The sequence below is a fragment of the Salvelinus fontinalis genome, chromosome 1 (assembly GCF_029448725.1).
Source record: "Salvelinus fontinalis isolate EN_2023a chromosome 1, ASM2944872v1, whole genome shotgun sequence".
Lineage (NCBI taxonomy): Eukaryota > Metazoa > Chordata > Actinopteri > Salmoniformes > Salmonidae > Salvelinus > Salvelinus fontinalis.
Window position 1 is genome coordinate 7,200,636 of NC_074665.1, and position 6,000 is coordinate 7,206,635.

Here is a 6,000-nt window from a genome sequence, read left to right on the forward strand (position 1 = left end):
TAAAATCATTGACAGGAAGCACCATTGACCTAAGTCTTATGGCACCAGTAATTGCCTTAAAGTAAATAAATTCATAATATTTTGAAAGAATTTCTGTCAAATATCAGGTCACAATGTGGACACAGTGGACGGATGAGACACATTTTAACACCAAGTGTAGATGCAACAAAACTTGATCAAAAAGGCATTGGATCATATTCATCAGATCACAAAACTCACATGTTAGTGCAAGGTGTAAACTAGGCTGTTCAGATGTAATTGTGTTTCTTAAACCAGCCATCAACACTGACTGTACAAAACATTAGGAATACCTTCCCCCCGTTTGCCCTCAGAACAGCCTCAATTAGTTGGGGGCATGGACTCTACAAGGTGTCGTTCCACAGGGATGCTGTACATGTTCACTCCAACTGGATGTCCTTTGGGTGGTGGACCATTCTTGATAGACACAGTTGAGCGTGAAAAACCCAGCAGCATTGCAGTTCTTGACACACAAACCTGGCACCTACTACCATACATCGTTCAAAGGCACTTAAATCTTTTGGCTTTCCCATTCACCCTTTGAATGGCAAACATACACAATCCATCTCTCAGTTGTCGCAAAGCTTGAAAATCCTTCTTGAACCTGTCTTCTCCCCTTCATCTACAATGATTGAAGTGGATTTAACAAGTGACATCAATAAGGGTTCATAGCTTTTACCTGGTCAGTCTATTTCATGGAAAGAGCAGGTGTTCCTAATGTTTTGTACACTCAGCGTATCATAGCTGCAAAACAGAAGACATTTCTCACACACACACACACACACATCCCCTCTCTTTCACACACATCATGTGTACACACACATGAACACATACACCTGTGCTGAAATGTCACCAAACAGCTCTTTGGTTAACACACTTAGAGAACTAGTCCACAAGGTGAAAGCAATGTTGGCTCTCCTCTTTCAGTTCCTGTTCTGGGAAAATGAACCAACTTTATTTCCTTCACTTTCTCCTTCAAACTTATCACGCATGCAATGTCAGAGGAGAATGATTGCTTTAGGGCTGATGTGGTTATTAATTAGCTAAATGTATTTGGTTAGCGATTGTTCCTGGTATAATGGGTGGATTCAGAGGAGGCTGGTAGGAGGAGCTATCGGAGGACGGGCTCATGTAATGGCTGGAATGAAAACCACGTGTTTGGTACCGTTCCATTTATTCCATTCCAGCCATTACAATGAGCCCATCCTCCTATAGCTCCGCCCACCAGCCTCCTCTGGTGGATTGCAGTCTACTCCCTCATTCAGTGTGAGGACAGATTATCTAGATGGACGTCACTGTTTATGACCAACATGAGTCTCTTCTCTATTAGGATACAGTTTTCCCATGACACAGTGCATACCCGGGACATCATCCGCACATCATCAAGCTGGCATCTCCATGTAAACAAATTCCCATTGGCATGGAGACATGGAAACCAGCTCAGTCTCACCCAGTCTCAATGGATTCCACTCTGTTCATCTCCCACATATCAAACTATGTATCAATATTCATATGCTTTTCAGCTGTAGGTCTAGAACAGTGGTTTGTGTTCCACAAGCCCGGCGTCTCTCCCAGTGATGCCCGCACTGGAATCCCAAACGCCCCACCCCTGCCCAGAGGACAAGTGACAGGGCCCTCCTTCATAGGGCCGTGGTGGGAGAACAGGGGTGCTTTTGTTTTCGGGAGGGCACAGGGGAACGTTTTCTACATTGTGGTCGTCCGGACAGTCATATTTTATTCAACAGGCCGTTGGCTCTTGGCGGAGGCTAGGCCACAGGCCACAATGTCAGCCGTCTATTGTCAGAGGGAATAGTCTGTTCCAAGACAGGGTGAGCAGCATCACAGTCTGATCTTCCTGCCTCAGTGTGTTCTCTCTCTGTAAGCTATACAACATCTGTCACATAGTGGACACGCAGACAAAGACAGACGGACACCATATTCCCCTTTTCTCCCTCTCTGGCTCTCTATTTCTCTCCCTCACACACATCACAGGGAAGGAGCAGTGCTCTCAGCTTTTAGAGGTTTTCAGTACGTAGGTGACTTGCACAAGCAGAAGTAACTGTCCTCCACCACAGGTGGCTACAGCATGTTTTAAGAACAGGTTAACACCAACCGGCCTCTCCCTGTGTGGTTATGAAAGTGAAGTGTGTTGCCAAGGGAAACCTCTCACTCATCTCGATAGTCAAATTCAGATCCTTTGAAGTCTCTGTGGTATTGAAGAGGAACTGGATGGGTACACTAAAGGTCTAAGTGTGACGATGGCTAGAGATGCCAATCACAGTGCTTTTAGGTAGTTTCCTTTCCAGATTTCCATGACAGGTGAAAAGGGAAATTCTAGTCTAATAACCTTCACACTGTCGAACACAGATTTATTACAAAGGTGAGATAAGACGAGTTTTTAATGTAGGACTGGGACAATACAGTGGAATTATTAATCTACCAGCCAGACCAGGAAAAACAGTCAAACTGACCTTTAAAAACATGCCTTTCTTGTCGGAGATGTGGTTCTAGATTAAATGTAGTTTGACCGGTTAAGGGTGCATTTTCAGTAAACGGACCGGTTAAGGGTGCATTTTCAGTAGACGGACCGGTTAAGGGTGCATTTTCAGTAGACGGACCGGTTAAGGGTGCATTTTCAGTAGACGGACCGGTTAAGGGTGCATTTTCAGTAGACGGACCGGTTAAGGGTGCATTTTCAGTAGACGGACCGGTTAAGGGTGCATTTTCAGTAGACGGACCGGTTAAGGGTGCATTTTCAGTAGACGGACCGGTTAAGGGTGCATTTTCAGTAGACGGACCGGTTAAGGGTGCATTTTCAGTAGACGGACCGGTTAAGGGTGCATTTTCAGTAGACGGACCGGTTAAGGGTGCATTTTCAGTAGACGGACCGGTTAAGGGTGCATTTTCAGTAGACGGACCGGTTAAGGGTGCATTTTCAGTAAACGGACCGGTTAAGGGTGCATTTTCAGTAAACGGACCGGTTAAGGGTGCATTTTCAGTAAACGGACCGGTTAAGTGTGCATTTTCAGTAAACGGACCGGTTAAATGTGCATTTTCAATAAACGGACCGGTTAAGTGTGCATTTTCAGTAAGCGGACCGGTTAAATGTGCATTTTCAGTAAACGGACCGGTTAAATGTGCATTTTCAGTAAACGGACTGGTTAAATGTGCATTTTCAGTAAACGGACTGGTTAAATGTGCATTTTCAGTAAACGGACTGGTTAAATGTGCATTTTCAGTAAACGGACTGGTTAAATGTGCATTTTCTTTTTTTCATCCCTTTTTTTCTCCCTAATTTCGTGGTATCCAATTGGTAGTAGTTACAGTCCTGTCTCATCGCTGCAACTCCTGTACGGACTCGGGAGAGGCGAAGGTCGAGAGCTGTGCATCCTTCCAAAACACAACCCAACCAAGCCGCACTGCTTCTTGACACAATGCCCATCCAACCCGGAAGCCAGCCGCACCAAAGTGTCAGAGGAAACTCCATACACCTGGCTACCGTGTCAGCGTGCACTGCGCCCGGCCCGCCACAGGAGTCGCTAGTATGCGATGAGACAAGGATATCCCTACCGGCCAAATCCCCCATAACCCGGACAAGGCTGGGCCAATTGTGTGCCGCCCCATGGGCCTCCCAGTCACGGCCGGCTGCGACAGAGCCTGGACTCAAACCCAGAATCTCTAGTGGCACAGCTAGCACTGCGATGCAGTGCCTTAGACCACTGCGCCACTCGGGAGTCCCCTTAAGTGTACATTTCCAGTAAACGGAGCGGTTCAGTGTACATTTCCAGTAAACGGAGCGGTTCAGTGTACATTCCCAGTAAACGGAGCGGTTCAGTGTACATTCCCAGTAAACGGAGCGGTTCAGTGTACATTCCCAGTAAACGGAGCGGTTCAGTGTACATTCCCAGTAAACGGAGCGGTTCAGTGTACATTCCCAGTAAACGGAGCGGTTCAGTGTACATTCCCAGTAAACGGAGCGGTTCAGTGTACATTCCCAGTAAACGGAGCGGTTCAGTGTACATTTCCAGTAAACGGAGCGGTTCAGTGTACATTTCCAGTAAACGGAGCGGTTCAGTGTACATTTCCAGTAAACGGAGCGGTTCAGTGTACATTTCCAGTAAACGGAGCGGTTCAGTGTACATTTCCAGTAAACGGAGCGGTTCAGTGTACATTCCCAGTAAACGGAGCGGTTCAGTGTACATTCCCAGTAAACGGAGCGGTTCAGTGTACATTCCCAGTAAACGGAGCGGTTCAGTGTACATTTCCAGTAAACGGAGCGGTTCAGTGTACATTTCCAGTAAACGGAGCGGTTCAGTGTACATTTCCAGTAAACGGAGCGGTTCAGTGTACATTCCCAGTAAACGGAGCGGTTCAGTGTACATTCCCAGTAAACGGAGCGGTTCAGTGTACATTCCCAGTAAACGGAGCGGTTCAGTGTACATTCCCAGTAAACGGAGCGGTTCAGTGTACATTTCCAGTAAACGGAGCGGTTCAGTGTACATTTCCAGTAAACGGAGCGGTTCAGTGTACATTCCCAGTAAACGGAGCGGTTCAGTGTACATTCCCAGTAAACGGAGCGGTTCAGTGTACATTCCCAGTAAACGGAGCGGTTAAGTGTACATTCCCAGTAAACGGAGCGGTTCAGTGTACATTCCCAGTAAACGGAGCGGTTCAGTGTACATTCCCAGTAAACGGAGCGGTTCAGTGTACATTCCCAGTAAACGGACCGGTTCAGTGTACATTCCCAGTAAACGGAGCGGTTCAGTGTACATTCCCAGTAAACGGAGCGGTTCAGTGTACATTCCCAGTAAACGGAGCGGTTCAGTGTACATTCCCAGTAAACGGAGCGGTTCAGTGTACATTTCCAGTAAACGGAGCGGTTCAGTGTACATTTCCAGTAAACGGAGCGGTTCAGTGTACATTCCCAGTAAACGGAGCGGTTCAGTGTACATTCCCAGTAAACGGAGCGGTTCAGTGTACATTTCCAGTAAACGGAGCGGTTCAGTGTACATTTCCAGTAAACGGAGCGGTTCAGTGTACATTTCCAGTAAACGGAGCGGTTCAGTGTACATTTCCAGTAAACGGAGCGGTTCAGTGTACATTCCCAGTAAACGGAGCGGTTCAGTGTACATTTCCAGTAAACGGAGCGGTTCAGTGTACATTTCCAGTAAACGGAGCGGTTCAGTGTACATTCCCAGTAAACGGAGCGGTTCAGTGTACATTCCCAGTAAACGGAGCGGTTCAGTGTACATTCCCAGTAAACGGAGCGGTTCAGTGTACATTCCCAGTAAACGGAGCGGTTCAGTGTACATTCCCAGTAAACGGAGCGGTTCAGTGTACATTTCCAGTAAACGGAGCGGTTCAGTGTACATTTCCAGTAAACGGAGCGGTTCAGTGTACATTCCCAGTAAACGGAGCGGTTCAGTGTACATTCCCAGTAAACGGAGCGGTTCAGTGTACATTCCCAGTAAACGGAGCGGTTCAGTGTACATTCCCAGTAAACGGAGCGGTTCAGTGTACATTCCCAGTAAACGGAGCGGTTCAGTGTACATTCCCAGTAAACGGAGCGGTTCAGTGTACATTCCCAGTAAACGGACCGGTTAAGTGTACATTCCCAGTAAACGGAGCGGTTCAGTGTACATTCCCAGTAAACGGAGCGGTTCAGTGTACATTCCCAGTAAACGGAGCGGTTCAGTGTACATTCCCAGTAAACGGAGCGGTTCAGTGTACATTCCCAGTAAACGGAGCGGTTCAGTGTACATTCCCAGTAAACGGAGCGGTTCAGTGTACATTCCCAGTAAACGGAGCGGTTCAGTGTACATTCCCAGTAAACGGAGCGGTTCAGTGTACATTCCCAGTAAACGGAGCGGTTCAGTGTACATTCCCAGTAAACGGAGCGGTTCAGTGTACATTCCCAGTAAACGGAGCGGTTCAGTGTACATTCCCAGTAAACGGAGCGGTTCAGTGTACATTCCCAGTAAA